General features: G+C 40.8%; 1 protein-coding gene across 4 annotated transcripts in view; it reads left to right on the top strand.

Annotated features, from left to right (window-relative positions):
- The window catches only part of NUBPL (NUBP iron-sulfur cluster assembly factor, mitochondrial), a 402,628-nt gene that overhangs the window by 268,036 nt on the left and 116,646 nt on the right, over nucleotides 1-17,946 (top strand). Inside the window, exon 12 of one of the 4 annotated variants that reach the window (XR_008618649.1) lies at nucleotides 10,576-10,665. The exons of 2 other annotated variants lie outside the window; for them this stretch is intronic. The gene's annotated coding sequence lies outside the window, so the exon portion shown is untranslated. Of the gene's footprint in view, nucleotides 1-4,790; nucleotides 4,811-10,575; nucleotides 10,666-17,946 lie in introns of those variants that run through there. One more of the 4 variants, XR_008618648.1, reaches the window with a different exon arrangement.

Consider the following 17,946-nt stretch of genomic DNA (forward strand, 5'->3'; position numbering starts at 1 on the left):
TGTAGCAATGGCAAAAATACCCTCCTAACGGGATATTCTAAGAAAAAGTACTTTTAAGGCAGAAAGTATTATATTATTCTCTTGATACCTATAATTAAAATTTAATGAAAATGTTATAAACTTTTTCTTCTACCCAATCGCATTATATGAATTTTTGTATATGTATCATATGTATACACAGTTATGAATTGATTTTTCTTAAATTGCCGCATCCATGATTGGCATGCCCATATTTTTACTAATTTTTAGTGGAACGTGCTGGTAATCTAAAATAAAATAGTCCTATCCACTTTTTCTTCTTCCCCTCTTATGCTTCTTTTCTTCTGCACTTCTTGCCATCATTACTCTTCTTACACTTGCTCTTTTAGCCAAAATGAAGCCAGGAGCTAGTTGTGTGTAGAAATATTGATTGTAGTGTTGTGTGTGTGACTCTCTGCTGTCCTGTTTTCCTGAACCTCTGATGGAGTCATCACTCTCACCAGTACAAATCAATTACTTCTTGTTGAAGTACCTGAGTCTTTGAACATCTGTTGTCCTTTACATCATTGATGGGACTCAGAAGAGATTCACTTGAAGTTTTTTTTCTCACACCACAGGGATTTTCTAAAACTTGTGTTATTTTCTGTGGCCCAGAGATTGTTTCATTTTCCTGCAAGAGGAGGAAAAAAAGGGATCTAAGTGCTTCCTGTGATTGCATAAAGTTTATTTTAGGAACAAAAATCTGTGCTCTTTTTTTTCTATTACGCCCAATTTTCCTTGCTGAAGAATTTATAGGGAATGTTGGGTGATGTTTGCTCCTTTTTTGCACCAAGGAAATGTTTCTTTTACTGATTAGAAAGTTTTAAAATAAATATCCTATGACCCTCTAGTTAAAATGTTTTGTGGAGGGAGAAAACATTGTTCTATCTCTTTACTCTTTAATTAGCGTTCAGACTATTGCTTGAAACAATTAACATTATTTAGTCTCCCTCTGCACTAACCAATTTTTATAAATAGTATGCATAAAGTCACCAATAAACAAAAATATCAAAACTTTTTATTAGTTTATGCCTTTTTATGGTGAGGAGAGAGTTTTTACTGTCTTGAATTAGTGAGTAATTGTTTTCTGTTGAACCAGGAGGATTTCTTATCCTTTCTAGGGAGGAATTTTCATATAAACAAGCTTTTTGTATTTATCTAAAGCTTCCAATTAACTACATTTTACAATGAATATAAAAAATGAAGATTCATAATAACCACTTCCTGTTAGTAAAGAAGAGGACACAGGAGCTATTTAGTCAAGTTGCTTTTTTATAAAATGAAATATTGAGGGCTTCCCTGGTGGTGCAGTGATTGAGAGTCCGCCTGCCGATGCAGGGGACACGTGTTCGTGCCCCGGTCCAGGAGAATCCCACATGCTGCGGAGCGGCTGGACCCGTGAGCCATGACCGCTGGGCCTGCGCGTCCGGAGCCTGTGCTCCGCAACGGGAGAGGCCACAGCAGTGAGAGGCCCGCGTACCGCAAAAAAAAAAAAAAAAGTACTAGGCAGTAAGAGGCCCGCGTACCGCAAAAAAAAAAAAAAAAAAAAAAAGAAAAAGAAATATTGAAAGGATGGGAAAATATGCCTTCTAAGTGTTTAGGCTGGAACCTGTATAATCCACTTTTATTTCTGAATGATGGCTTTATTGCCATGCTTTTGGGAACGCTTTAGTGTCCTGAGCTTTTAGAAACAAGTGTGTATGTGACTTGCTTGTACATTTTCTGAGACCATATTTTCCAAATGCAGAATAGCTGCTGCCACTTCAGTTTTGGTTTCACTTCACAACTCTGTTAATAAAAATCCTTGTTGCAAGCTAATTTTCCTTTACAATTCATAGCAACCCTAACATGCTACTATTCTAAACAATAAATGAAGGAGAGATCAGTTCCCATGTAAATAAGAACATTAGTCACCATCTCCGAAACTGGTTTGAGGAAGGAGAGGGTAGATTTCCTGATGATGTGAGAGACCTAACTGTGGGAATAATTCCTTTTGGTAGTCAATTTATCTGTGCAGGAAAGTAGCTTACCAACATGAATTTCTTTCCCTTTATTTTTTCATATATTGGTAAGCCGCCTAAGGTACCAATTTCCTCGGGTAGAAGAAATAGGTTTGGGAAGTTCAATAAATTTGCCTAGGTAAGATTGTCAAAGAAAAATAAACCCAAAGAAACTCAGGAATCATGATAAGCTTTTATTAGCTGGAACAGTCCATAGTATTAAGTGGATATCAACTGATGGAGGTATGATTCTACTCACATTGCCCTATATTACCCATCAGAATTTCTTTGCTTTATTGTCTGGAATACTAGATATGAATTTGAAGGGAAATTGTAGTTGAAACAACTATACCAGATAAATTAGAATAACTGTAAGTGACATTCTTGTTGAATTAAATATTAGTCAAGGTATAATTTTGACTCATTTCTTTTATTCATTTACTTTTACCCTCCTCTGAAAGATTTATTTTAGAGCTTTAAAGAAATATTTGCTTTCTCCCAACTCCATTGCTCTTTTTAAAGAATAAAGATTGGGGGAAGGCCTCGAGAGAGGTAAGCATCTGGGAGGAATAAGGAGTTTGCCTCTTGATTTCCCCACTGTGGAGGGTAGTGGGGAGGAAGTGTGGAGTGCTTGAATTGATTAAGTTTGCTAGGCCATCTGGTCATCAGGAAAAGGCTGTGTTTTCAATTTCACAGTGAATGAGGAGTTTATTAAAGAAGGAGAGCATTTAGTTTAAGAAAGCAAGGAATCATATTTTGTGTCTGCCACTAAGAGCTTCAGCTTGCTTAATGTAAAAAGAAGGGTCACCTGTGGACAACTCTGCTCATCAGTGTGACTCTATAATGATGCTGTTGTCTGTATTACTAGGGAGAACTTGAAGACAGTGGTTTGGGAAGATGAGCAAACATGCAAGGGTGGCCACTTGGAATAGAGTTATTCCAGTCCCCTAAGGTCTCTCCCCACCACCATACAATCTTTATGGAGGGAAGAAAATGAGCCAAAGGGGTGAATTTTTCTCAGGCCAAAGAAAGAAATCAGAGCTCCTTGTTCCTTAAAGTTTACTGCCAGAGTTTCTGATCCAGGTATCAGTTGGAAAGCCATGAATCAAGTGTAATTGATTAACATCCATCCACTCTTCTATTTATTGAACTACTTTATGCTTTAAAAGTTAAAACCAGGCTCATGTTTTATTTACCACTTTTTAGATAAAGTACTAAGTTCAAGAGAGGCTATAGGGGGGAAAATCAAGAATAGGGAAATAAATCAAGGCAGAAAGCATGTCTCTGCACTAAACAGTGAGATTCGAAGTCTGGCAGTGGGCAAGGGCCTGCAGATAATGAAGAGCTTGGAGGTGAGTCCATCTGTTGCCACCTGTTAACATTTTTGCGAGTAATTAATACAGTTCTCTGATGCTACCCGAATTATCAATACATCTTGAAAGCTCAAATCCTGGGATGTAATCTGGATTGATCAGCCTGAAAGTTTTTAAAGGATTTGTGGAACTTGCAGTTCCACAGAAAAGTGCAGTTTGTTTCATTCAAGGTACAGCTAATTAATTACTGAGTATAGGAAGAAATTTTCCTGACCTTTTAAGAGACTGTTGCCCAGATGGTCTTGGGTTTATTAGGCGTGCTTGTCAAGGTGAGAATTCTTTTTGATTTCATTTGAAGCTGCCAGTATGAATGGGGTGGGGAGAGGGCGAGGAGTGGATTTGAAGACTGAGAGTTTAGTCTTCCACACCACAGATGAGAAAGTCAGGGTGGCTGAGGCTGGGCTGGCCTGGGGCTGAGCAGAGGTGAGCCAGCAAGGGGCGAAGGGCCAGGTCATGAAGGGCTTCCTGCCATTCCCTAGAGGTGATAAGGAGCCATTGGAATGTGAGCAGGCAGCCCTCCCTGTCTGCTGGCACCCCGGCTCGCAGTCTTCTCTCTCCATTCTCCCACACTCATTGAGTGCACTGCCTCAGCGTGCATGTGGGCAGACCCACAGACGCACCTGCACCTCATTCTCTGCCTCCACTCTCCTGACTTTGTTCTCATTCAGATCTGCTCTGCATCTGAACTCTGAAACTCCCCTAACTGTGAATTTAGTAATTTACCATTCTTCCTCTTCCCACATTCTGTTACCTTTACTGAACTTGGCTCACATGATGATGGAGGCTGGCAAGTCCAAAATCTGCAGGGTGGGCTGGTAGGCTGGAGACCCATGGAAAACTCTGATGTTGCAGTTCCAGTCCAAAGGCTGTGTATTGGCAGAATTCCTCTTGCTTGGGGGAGGTCGGGCCTTTGTTCTATTAAGGCCTTCAACTGATTGGCTAAGGCCCACCCACGTTATGGAGGGCAATCTGCTTTACTTAAAGTTTACTGATTTAAATGTTAATCTCATCTGAAAACACCCTCACAGAAACATCCAGAATAACGTTTGACCAAATAAATGACCACCGTGGCTCAGCCAAGTTGAAACAGAAATAACCCTCACACCTTCTTTTCTTCTCCAATCTAGACCTACACAGTAAATGTTCATTTGCTTCTCCCTCACTCCCTTATCTTGTATAACCACTGTACCCTACTTTGTTTATGGCAAAGCTTTTATCACTTCTGCAGTTGGCTCCCTCTCCTCTAATGTGTAGTTTCCAGCTTCAACGGGGTCCCCAGGGTTGCTGGGTGCTGCTTGTGTGTCCCTGGTCAACTCCCTTTCCATTCCCACAGAGGCTATTTCAGACATCTACAGTTCTGGGGAATCTCTTACCCATCCCAGTCTCTCTTCCTCCGCAGATAAGCTTACCTGTTACAACACAGTGGAATCATGGATTTTGAGCATGAACCACCTCAACTTGCTGCTCTGCTCCCTGTCTGAACCATCTGAACAATCTTGGCTTGCCCAATAACAGAATACTGGGAGCAGGTAAAGATCCCAACAGGCATTCACACTTTGTCCTCAGAATTCATCCAGAGCAACTCTGCCTCTTCTCACTTTTGACTTTCCTGGTGCTTTGACTCCCTGCCCCACATCTCCATTCTCTAACTCTCATTTTCCAGCTTGTCTCTTTAACTAGTGGCTTAGTTTGAACTCAACTTGCTCGCTTTGACCTTCACACTTTTCAAGGTCACGTGTTCTGGTGGCTGCTGTATTCAGGGAGGAAGGAGGTGGCAGTGGCTGGAGAGGCCTGCATTCAATTCCTGTCCCTGGGACTCCACTAGACAGCACAGTAGCAAGAACTGCAGAGTCTCTCAGGACTTTGGTGGCGCCACATGGAATATGACATCCTGTAGTTCTCACTACTAGTCTCAGCAGCCAGCCAATACTTGCAGTAATTATCAGTCTCCACAGGGACTTCCTGACAGCTTCTGGTGTACCAGTGTACCAAGAAGCCGTTGAAAAAAAGTATGTCAGTACAGAGGGTCTCTGTGGAGGGGGACATGCAGTTTGAATCTCCTTCAGACACACATGCTCCACCCATATAGGCCGGAAATGGTTAGCTCACTACCTAGGACTCTTTGAAGGACAGAGAGCATTACCACCTCCTCCTGACTTCCCCTGCCTCCTCACGGTGGTCCATTCCATCTTTCAACTTGCCTCACCTGCTAAATGTCCACTTTCAACTACTATATCTGACCCAACAACTCAGGGTGGTAAATCAAATAGGATTTAGAAATGGTAGGACATGGTGTCTAGATGTGGTCGGGCAGATGGCACCAGTCATGGAAAGATGGCAGTAGGAAGAGGAGCAGGGTATTTTAGGAGGAGGATGATAAGTGGTTTTGGCCATGTTAAGTCTCAGGTGCCTGTGGAGCATGTGTAACCATTGTAACGTCTTGAGGGGTATTTATTAGTCCTTGATCATACAGCCTGACTTACTCGCTTCCCTCAAGGCTATGTGAGTTCACATTTCATCTTATAGGTTGCTAAAGCAAAAGGAACAGTACTGATCACCTAATCCCAGTCATTTAAATGAGGGGATTTATTATGTGTAACTGAAAAGACCCTGTTACAGCAGGAATTAACTACACACATCAGAGATAGGTCCCAGCTTGTGGCAGTGACAGCCATCTCTTAGTTTTTGTCCTGTAATCTCTCGTCATCTTTGCCCAGCAGTTGGTGGTCTGAGGTTCATCCCTAATGAAGAGACTCAGGTGCTAGTGAGCCAATAGTGAAGTATTGGAATACACCTCTGTAGTTACTGACTGCCATTTTATTCTTTGGGTCAAATGCATAGTTGCTGCAGAACTATTAAGGTTTCTCAAAAGGACCTCTGCGTGTATATTCATCAGTTAATCTAAGCAAGTAATAAAATTGCTCCTTCAGATGCTAGCCAGCAAGCAGAGAATGTAGTGAGGACAGCTCCTAACTGCACTGCTAGCATCTGGGAGGATCAGAATTGTCATCTGCTATTTGCAACATTGGTTGGCATCAGAAACAGGCATGGAAGAAAACATTTGCTGATACAATCTCCTGAGTCTATCTCTAGATGGAGAAGCCGGCTCATTTCCCATATAAAGGCCCACTCTTAAAAGGCCATTTCATGAATTCATGATGGCAAATGCTGTGTGTGTGTGTGGGTGTGTGTATGTGTGTGAGAAGACCTTGCAGACCTCTTTACCATCAGAATGATAGTGTCAGGAAGGCAGCTCTGTGTCCAGCCTGGAGCTCAGAAAGGAGACTGGGCTTCAGATAGAGCTTTGGGAGTCATTACACACTGGTGGAGGTTGGAGCATTTTTTTCTTTCTTAGGTACCTTTTGTATTCTTCAGCTCCCAAATTCCTTAATTTCAATATTAGAAATTTATATTCTCCTTAACTGTGCAGAGATTCAGCAGACATGTGACTCTTTAAGGAGTATTGAGTTTTTCTTCCATTATCACAGTTGTGAACAACCACTGCTGTAGGGTATAAGTAACCTTTTTAAGTGGAAAAATAAAGGGAGGGAACATTGTCAAATTTTAAAAGAGGAATATTTTTAAACTATTTTTATTAATTTCAGAAAGATTAGAGAGGTTTCTAAATGTCTCACAAGAAGGAAATCCTTGAAAAGTTTGCAGTCACCAAAAAGAGAGTCAATAGAATGCAGAGAAAAATGGACAAGTCAATTGTCCTACTTTTTAAATACTAAAGTAAATCTAGAGGCGCACCCAAGTACAGAAGTACAGAGAACTAAATGAATGACTGAACGGATGAATGTATGAGTCAGTAAGTTCTCCTTGAGAGTAAGTTAAGCTCTTTAGGATGTCCTTTATCTTTCTCAACCTACTTACAAATGAATGGATGTTGCTTCTTTAGTGCCCGAGGGTCTTCCATTACTTCTAATCCCAAAGTAAAAAATGATAGGTCCAATATCCCTATTAATTCATTAGTTAATGCTGCATTATTTCATCAAGTCCCACCAAGGAACTGCTGTCAGTCACCCAGTTTTCTTTTTTCTTTTTCTCTAATGTATAGAGCTGCGCTAGATAATATATGCTTTTGATCAGATTATACTGATCTGCAAGAGAGGTAGTGTCCCTGGGCCAGGAGACCAAACTTTCAAGGTTGGTGGCAGTAGATCTTACAATGATGAAACCAAATATGTTTTGCTGAGAATATTGATAAAACCATTCACTTTGACTGAGGGCTCTTCACACTGATAGATGGTCAAGTACAAGAAGCAAAATAAATATGGATGATCCTAGCATTACTGCTGCTGGCACTTTTTTATTACTTTAATATTTTTCTGTGGAGTCACTAGGTGTGTATGGGTGCCAAACTGCATTTAATTTTCCTGTGCCTCCCAGAATTGCACTTGTTAGTTTTATGTACTAATTCTTAAAGGAAAAGATATTTTTCTATAAGAAGATGTGGTGCTTCAACTAGATAATGACTGCTGATTTCTAAATACATTAGTTTAATGAGATAGGCAGATTAATTGAAATTTGGAATTATTGAAACCTTCTTAAACAAAAGTTTTATAATTTTCTGCCTTAATAAATTATATTCAGTATAGTCTTTTTATTTTCCTTTGATTAATCTGGATTTTTGTCTTGCTTCAGGGTATAAAGGATCATTTATACTTCTATTATTATTTATATATACATATATATATATATATGTATATACATACATAGAGGGAGAAAGTAATTTCCCTCTCTTTATTTTCAGGGTCTAGCCCCAGAATTGCATTTAAAACAATAGCTAAACTCCTTCTTTGTCCATTTGTTTTCTTCTGGTTGTCTCTTTAATCCAAGGGCTAACTGAGTACTGCCCCAAATTCAGTTTCAGTGGGAATTTAGTTATTTAAAAGGTTTTAAAATCACTGTTGATCCTTTTTTCAAATTTCAGTTGGAAGTCGTACATTTTAATAAGATATGCTTACATTGCTGACTAAGCCAAGCAAATTACTGTCCCCTGAGTTCTAGAAAGCAAGTATTTTAAAGCAAAATCCTAAGTTAGATTACCTTAGATTTGCATTTATCTGCTGGTGGAATGCTATAATCATCTCCAGTCTTTCTCCTAACTCTTCATTCATTGTTCAGGCAATGAATATTTATCGAGTGTCTACAGCCTGTCAGACAGCATGTGAGATGCTGGGGAACACATAGATGACAATCCACAATCTTGCTTTCAGTGTACTTATAAAGCTAGTGGGACTTCAGGCAGGGATTCTCTCTTCAGCATCACTGGCTGATAGAATCAAGGCTAGATTTCAAGTTGATTGTTCTCAGTCAATAAAACAAAATTTTAGCAGCCTTCCTGAAAATTTCAAATTCTCTGGCTGCAAAAGTTTACAGGAGGCTTCAACAGATGGTGGAATGAGATCAATGGTTTTCAAACTCTAGCTTGCCTGGAATTACTGGAGGGTTTGTTAAAACACAGATTGCTGGGCCCTACCCCAGAGGTTCTGATTCAGTAGGTCTGGAGTTGGAGGAAGTGGGGTGGTTTGCGTTTCTAAGAAGTCCCCAAGTGATGCAGATGATGCTGGTTTGGGGGCTACACTTTGAGAACCACTGGTCTAAAGTATTTTCTTCCTTAATAGGCTATCCTTCTGGTGATGACCTTGACGTTAACAGTAATAAAGATAGAATAGCTCACACTTAGTGAGTTCTTGCATATGTCAGGTATTTTGCCCTGTACATCCATCATTACATTCATTTCTCACACAACTTAATGAAATAGTTGTGATCACTACCCTCATTCTATAGATGAGGAAACAAACATTTGGAAAGGTTAATTAATTTGCCCCATGTCACAGAGCTAGTAAGTGACCAAGGCCAGGATTTGAACTTAAATCTTTCTGACACACATCTGTGTTCCAGCCACCATGCTCTTCTGCCTTCCTGTGATGGCCACCACACCTGGGCAGTGACAGTGCAGTCATAATCTCCTTGGGAGACACCAAAGAGACATCTGTCAGACCTGTCTCCACGTGTGCCTGCACCTAGGGGACTCTGAGTAGACGGCTCTGTGAGCTGTCATGGGAAAGAGAGAGCAAAACTTCCCTTAGTCATATATTCTAGTGGCTAATAAGCTTTTTGCAGTGGGAAATTTTCTTTTTAATTGGATGAAATGTTTCCATTTTACAGATTTTAAAAGTCTTTAAATCACCAAGAATTAGATAACAGTAGTACAGTAGTACACTTAGTTGAATTGACCACAGCTCTAGATGAAACAGGATTTGACAGTGAGGGCTAGAACAGGGTTCGCTTTTTCCAGAAAGTCATACACCCCCTTTCCAATCCTCATGCACTTAACAGCCTATTTCAAAAGGTGTCTGTGAAATTAGTTTGAGCTTTCCTAACCTGTCTGAGTTAAAGTACTTTTTGCATAGCTCCTGACTTAAAAATAATAACGATCCAGTATTATTAATTAATAGTTCTCTCGAGGAGGGTCCAGTGATATTTCCCACGTGGTAAGGAGAATCCAAGAATGTGCTGGTGGTTCATCAGCCTACTGGGAAGGGCCACCTTGCTTCCTGCTTGCTTCCCCAACATTGTAGAGGAATTCCTCCCATCGCCTAACCTCGCATCAGGCTCTTCTCCCACCCACAGAGGGAGGAGAGCCCTTTCAGATCGACTATTATTATAATAATATGATATTATTATTATAAAACACAGATACAAAAACCAACATAAAACGATTGTATGACAATTATTCTGAGGTGAACATTCTTGTCAAGTCAATAAATAGGACTTTGTCACCCACTGTGATGGTTAATTTTATGTGTCACCTTGACTGGGCTAAGGGATGTCCAGATAGCTGGTAAAACATGATGTATTTCTGAGTGTGTCTGTGAGGAGGGTGCCTCTGAAAGAAATTAGTATTTGAATCAGTAGACTGAGTGAAAAAGATTGCCCTTACCAACGCTCATTTTAAAAATCTGATGCGTCTTTAAGTCTTTTTCAGCTTACAGATTGCCTTTCTATCCCTTTCTTTTCCTTAAAATTTATGTATTCCAGGCCATATGACCTTTAGAGTTTCCCCCAATCTGGCATCATCCAGTCCATTCAGAGCCTGAATAGAACAAAAAGGCAGAGGAAGGACAACTTTGCTCTCTGCTTAAGCTGAGACATCCATCTTCTCCTGCCCTCAGATGTTGGAGCTCCTGATTCTTAGGCTTTGGGACTCAGACTAGGACTTTTACCATCGGTCCCCAGATTCTCAGGCCTTCAGACTCACGCTGGATTACACCACTGGCTTTTCTGTGCTCCAGCTTGCAGATGGCAGATCGTGGGACTTCTCGGCCTCCACAATCACGTGAGTCAGTTCCTGTAATCAATCTATGGATAGACAGATAGATATATAGATAGACAGATAGATAGATAGATAGATTTGTATGTATGTATCTATAAATATCTTGTTGGTTCTGTTTTCTGAAGAACCCTGACTAATACACCCACCCAGAAGTCCCACCTTCCCCACAAAAGTAACCATATCCTGACTTTATTATAATCACTTCGCTGCATTTTTTGGTGTTCTCCTGCATATGTGCATCCTTAGCACTGTAGTTTAGTCTTGCTTATTTAAAAAATTCACTGTGTCTTTAAGTCTCTTTTAACTTATAGATTTCCTCTCTGTCCCTTTCTTTTCCTTAAAATCTGTACGGAAGAATCCAGGCCATTTGATCTTTAGAGTTTCCCCAAATCTGGATTGTGCTGATTGAAGTCTCTTGGTGCAGTGCCACATGTTCCCATGTCCTCTGTATTTCCTGAAAATTGGCAACTGGATCCAGACCCTGGATCAAACTCACTTTGGCAAGATTTTAGGTGGTATTTGGTAAGATCATAGAAGGCACGTGATATCTGGTTGTCTCTCTTTTAATGATAGGAACAACTTTGATGCTTAATGTGTACATCCTTTAACTCATTAGATTTGCAAAATGATGCTATTTTAATTCTATCATTTCTTTCCATTTATTAGTTGGAATACATTTATAAAGAGATTCTTCATTATTATTGATTAATCAATGGTATAGTTCATGTAGGGAAAGAAAGATAAATGTGTGTTTCTTTCCCTTCATTTACTAATTCTCATGAATTAGTTCCCTGTCATAACTCAAAGTTGACCAATTCATTTTTTAAGAGATCATTTAAGTACTTAGGGATTTAAACGTAATTATTTGCTTAAATACATTGCATTTATTATTACTGAAACTCAAATTATCACATCTATATCAAATCATCACATTATACCTGGAATTTACCATTTCTCTCATGAGCCCCAGGTTCTTTTAGTGAGAAATTACATTTTAAAACCATATCTAGTGCTAGGGATGCTCAGTCTTTGTGTCTAGGCCTTTTCAGTGAACACAGCTAGGAAAGGTATGTGTCTGTAGATACATATATACATCTATGCATGTATTTTGCATCTACTTTCCCCCATTTTTTTTTTTTTTTTTTTTTTTTTGCGGTATGCGGGCCTCTCACCGTTGTGGCCTCTCCCGCTGCGGAGCACAGGCTCCGGACGCGCAGGCTCAGCGGCCACGGCTCACGGGCCCAGCCGCTCCGCGGCACGCGGGATCCTCCCGGACCGCGGCACGAACCCGTGTTCCCTGCATCGGCAGGCGGACTCCCAACCACTGCGCCACCAGGGAAGCCCTTCCCCATTTTTTAATAGTTGCACTTTGTCCACAGTGTTTCTTAGCCCTCACACAGTATTTGTTCCACAGGTAAAATGTACTATATGTAATGTCCACTCTCAGTCCTTATATCAGTGCTGTGCTAGCCCTCTTGGTTGTCCGAAGCTCATTCTCAGGAAGGGGTCTTAGGAATAGTATTCCCTGAGTCCTTGCATGTTGCTAAGTTTGTCTGTGCCCTTTACACTTGAAAATGAGTTTTGCTGAATATTAAATCCTTGATTCATTCTTTCTTTCTTTGACTGTCTTACTCTACTTCCTTCTGGGAGAAAGCATTGCTGTGGGGGAAAAAGAAAAACTAATGGCAATTTCATTTTCTTTCCCTTATAATTCACATATTATTTTTTCTAGGTGCCCAAACAATTTTCCCTTCCTGTTCCTTCCCTTCCCTTCCAGATATGGCCTCATATTGGGTTAATCGTTTGGGGTTGATATTCTCAGGTACATAGTGTGTTTTTTTCCGTATGTATTTCAAATATATATTTTTTTATTTTAGAAGATTTTTTTTCTTGAGTTATAGGTTTTAGTATTTGTTCTTTCAATTTGGCTTCTCTTCTGCAGGGACTCTTACCTATACATTCAAGCTCCCTTGTATATCTTTAATATTTCTCATTTTCTGTTGAACTCTTCAGAGTTTCCCACAATCTGGCATCATCCAGATTCTTTTTGCTTTTTAAAATGTTTCTCCTTAGCACATTTTGTTTCTCTTAGGGCATTATTGTGTATTTGCTCTTATATTCCTTCTAGTTTACTCTTCATTTCTGAAATGATTTTCTCTTTTGTTTCTAATTTGTGTGAGTTCTCTCACCTCATTTCTGAGTTTTTCTAACTTTGATTTTTTTTCAAGTCTTCTATCATCTTCTTAATGTCTTTGAACTCATTTTAAAGTATTAGGTTACAATTTTGTTCTATCAATATATTGTGGACATGTCTTTCTGGCTTGCTTTCCTTGCCTGTGGGATGCTATTGAGTTCATTATTTTCTTTTTCCTTATGATAATTTGTATGGTATCTACCTTGATATTTTTCTATAGCTCATTTTAGTGAAATTAGTTTTTCTCAACTTTAGAATGAGGCGGGGGCTCAGCAAAGTGTTTCTTACTTCACAGAGCCCCTCTTTTGTTGATTTTGTGTAGTGTTCAAATATGTAGCAGCTTGTTCTCTCAGCTTTCTTGGCTCTGTTTCCCTCTCCTACTTTGGTCTGAACTTCCCCTTTTCTTTGTCTCTGTTGTCTCTATTCTGCTCAATTTTGATTGCACTCCCAGCAGCTCCTCCCTAGTTATGGGTCCCATCCTAGAAGGGAGCCCTGATTTCACAGGAGCCCCTTCTGTCCTTACTTCAGGCCCCTTGCACTCACTTGCTATTAGTGAAGGTAAAACCTCCAGTTTTAGCTGCTGTTCACAAATTGGTCCTCTGTATTTTCCAGTGATACCTATAGACTATATTGTGGTTTTTCTGTTCTTGGGTCCGTAAGTCAGAAGCCCCGTTGCTTCCCTCTTCTTCCTCCTGCACAAATGGGCTACCATGCAGGTCTTTACGAGTGTTGGTTTGTCTCCACCCATTTTGGGGTTTATGGGGATACTTTGTTATGTAGTTTTGTTTTAAATGTTGTCCATGGTTGTTTGGTTTTGCTGATTTCCAGAATCCTGCCCTACCAAGGAGCTCTTGATCAATTTTTCCCGTTTCCTTCTCCCTGGGAGCAGGGAGAACAATTTTAACCTCCCTGGTGAAGATATTTAAAAGTGCTTTTGATGGAGGACTCTCTCTTCTCCTCAGCCTGCTCAAGCCGTCTTTATTCTCCCTGGGCAGGTTTTAGCAGGATGGAGGGGAAAACAGGTATGCTTTATAGCTTCACAGTGTGACAGTATACTTGGAACATTTTTCCTGTCTTGCTCTCCATAGGACTGAACCAAAAGGTGACTGAGAGCAGAATGTTTCAGAGATGAAAGCTGTTTCTGTTCCAATTGAAGCTTTAGTGACTCATTCTTAAATAGGAGGAACTCATTTAAAATACAGCTTTTCGGGGGCTGATATTATGCTTCCAGGCAGAGCCAGGCACCACTAGGGGAAACCAGCACTGTGACCAGAGAAGCATTTTTAATGCTTCTATTCACATGGTGAAAATTGGAGAGGTCTACGATTTTAACCCTATTCTAAAGACCAGTTTTGTGAGTATAAAATCGCAGCAGCCCACCCAAGGTGGCTTTCCTCACTCTTGCTTCTGGAAGAAGGCAGTTGTATGACTATGTCAGCTCTCCTTCCTCCCTGCCTGGCAGGCCCCATGCCCTCCCTGGGTCAGTGAAGGACCGTCGACTCTCCAGGCTCTGCAGTTTTTCTGTGCAGGTGCTGGGCATCCTTGGAAGTCCAAGTGCTGTCCTGCTTGGGGCCATCGCTCACAGCTAGGGCTCCTTGCGAGTTTCAGACCAGGCAGAGGCCCCCTTTGATTGGCATTTCTTTTATTAGCTGGGAACCTGCAAACAATCAGCCCTTCTACCGCATGCCAGCATTCGGTGTTTGGCTGGAAAGTGTCTCTTGGTGACCTTTATTTGCATTGGCCTGCAGATAATAGTAAGTTTCCTTAGTGAGCAGGAGGTGGGAGGAGGTAAAGGGCATATGTGAAGCCTAAGTATTAACTATGAGGACTTAAGTATAGGATGTGCAGCCCGCACCGGCAACCTCAGTTCCTCTGCCCTTTACGAAGGGGACAGGGACTGTATCATTAACCCCACCCTGGCCAAGTACCACCGCAGGGGTCCTTACAAGTTGAAAGAATTTAGAGATCATACAGCCAGTGTCCTTCAAAGGCCCTAAATCAGGAGGCCACACCTGGTAACCGTGGAAGAGACAAAGCTTTGCCGTACAGGAGAGGTTGCCAACTGGCAGCCTGCAGATGAGTTTGTTTGGACTTCAGAGAATTAAAAAAAATTTTTTTAATTAGTTGTCATCATTTAAATATCAGGAGACTTCCTGTTTGTTTGTTTGATGTTTTAAGTCAATTGCTGACTTCTCTTAGAGAAACCAGAGATCTGGCCTCAATTGGCTGGAACTGAGTGGCAGCTGCCCTAACACGGGGGGCCTGGGAGCATCTTGTTGCCATAGTCCCCTCTCCCTCCTCCACCATCATTTTTGCTCTTTCTTCTGGATTATTCTCATCAGAATACAAACCTAATGTTATCTCTCTGTTTAAAAAGCCTGTTCTTGACCCCACTTCTCCTGCTGTTTCTTTCCCCCTCTTTGCAGCACAGACTCCTCAGAAAAGTTGCTCACACTCATCCTCTCCATCCCCCCGCTCCCATTTCCTCTGCCAAGCTCTGCAGTCAAGCCCTGGGCCCTCAGTCTCCACCACAACGCAGCAAGGTCACCAATGACACCAGGTCTCAGGTTTCCTCCAAGTCAACCCATGAGCCTCCTGTGATGCTGGCCCTCGGTTCCTCTTTCTCTCTGGTGCTCACTCTGCTCACCTGCTCTCCAGGTTCTACAACCCTTGAGCTTTCCTTTCCCTACAGCCTCTTTGCTAGGACAGACTTAGGTCTCTGCCCAGGGATCTCATCTCCCTCCACACCCCCATCATGATGGCCTTCAGCGCCGTGGCTTTAAAAAGCATCTATGTGCTGAGTCCTAAGTGTGTGTCTCCAGCTCAGGCCTTGGCCTGAACTGCAGTCATAGATACCCTGCCTCCCTGACCCCTTGTCTTCATGTCTCATAGATGTCTCTTACTGGCACATCCACACTGAGCTCTGGTCTTTCTTCTTTGCCAGCTATCTTCCATGCATCTCTCCATGTTCACTCTTCACCTTCCCCCGCCTCTCCTGCTCTCTGCCCTGTGAGAGTGACTTGTATGGCTATTCCATTCTCTGGCTTCTAGTTGGGTTCTACCAAGGCAATCACAGCAGGAGATCAGGGCAGAGAGTTGAGTGACATCAGGGTGTTTATTCCTCAGGGTCACACAGGGCTGGGTACGTCCCTCTATCAAAAGCAAGTCAACACACTAATTCAAAAAGATATAGGCACCCCAGTGTTCACAGCATTATTTACAATAGCCAAGATATGGAAGCAGCCTAAATGCCCTTAGACAGATGAATGGATAACGAAGATGTTTTATATGTACATATACACATACACACATAATGGAATATTACTCAGCAATAAAAAAGAATGAAATCCCGCCATTTGTGACAACATGAGTGGACCTGGAGAGTATTATGCTTAGTGAAGTAAGTCAGACAAAGACAAATACTATATGTGTTCACAGTATGTGACATCTAAAAAACAAAACAAATGAAAAAATATAACAAAACACAAACAGACTCACAGATAACTAGTGGTTACCAGAGGAGAAAGGGGTGGGGGTGGGGAAAACAGGTGAAGGGCTTTAAGAGGTGCAGACTACCCATTATAAAATAAGTACATCACAGGGATGTAATGTATAGCACGGGGAATATAGCTAACATTTTATAATAACTTGGTATGGTATGTAATCTATAAAAATATTGAATCACTCTTTATATACCTGAAACTAATATAATATTCTAAGACAATATTGTAAGTTAACATTACTTCAGTTTTTAAACTAAGTAAGTCAACACAGACATTTCCACGTGATTCTGTCCTTTCTGGCTCTGGTAACTGACCCCTTCAGGCCTAGGGCCAGTCACCGCCCCACTGTTTACTAGGCATAGAACATCATACTATCACTGTGTTTTCCCTATACCCTGCCCACACCTTTGTAAACAGTCCCTCCATTAAGCCCTCCGTGAATTTCTCTAATTTGAGTATGCCATCTGTTTCCTGCTGGGACCTTGATTGTACCTCCTGTTGTTGGCCTTTTTATTTCAAGATGATGTTATTGAGAGTGACCATCCTTTGTGTGAAGACAGAAAGGCAGACGTGTGTCCATTATTTTATTTTATTATTATTTTTTTAAAATCTTTATTGGAGTATAATTATTTTACAATGGTGCATTACTTTCTGCTTTATAACTAAGTGAATCAGCTATACATATACATATATCCCCATATCTCTTCCCTCTTGCATCTCTGTATGACAGACTTTAGGTCCATCCACCTCACTACAAATAACTTAATTTCGTTTCTTTTTATGGCTGAGTAATATTCCATCGTATATATGTGCTACATCTTCTTTATCCATTCATCTATCGATGGACACTTAGTTTGCTTCCATATCCTGGCTATTGTAAATAGAGCGGAAATGAACATTGTGGTACATGACTCTTTTTGAATTATGGTTTTCTCAGGGTATATGCCCAGTAGTGGGATTTCTGGGTTGTATCGTAGTTCTATTTATAGTTTATTAAGGAACCTCCATACTGTTCTCCATAGAACAGTATGGAGGCTGTATCAATTTACATTCCCACCAACAGTGCAAGATATCATCTCACACCGGTCAGAATGGCCATCATCAAAAAAATCTAGAAACAATAAATGCTGGAGAGGGTGTGGAGAAAAGGGAACACTCTTGCACTGTTGGTGGGAATGTAATTGATATCCCCATTCTCTTATTCAGCAACCCACCACTGTAAGAGGGAGTCTGTGCTAGTGACACAATAAATGCATTTCAATAGAGGTTATATAAAATAAACTCTTTGTTTTCATTTACTTTTTGGATCGTTGTCATGTTGCCTTGGGGATATTGAGCTGCATGAGCTGCTTGTAAATTTGGGAGATTAATCCTTTGTCAGTTGCTTCATTTACAAATATTTTCTCCCATGCTGAGGGTTGTATTTTGCTCTTGTTTATGGTTTCCTTTGCTGTGCAAAAGCTTTTAAGTTTCATTAGGTCCCATTTGTTTATTTTTGTTTTTATTTCCATTT

Source organism: Physeter macrocephalus, chromosome 11, assembly GCF_002837175.3.
Source record: "Physeter macrocephalus isolate SW-GA chromosome 11, ASM283717v5, whole genome shotgun sequence".
NCBI classification, from domain to species: domain Eukaryota; kingdom Metazoa; phylum Chordata; class Mammalia; order Artiodactyla; family Physeteridae; genus Physeter; species Physeter macrocephalus.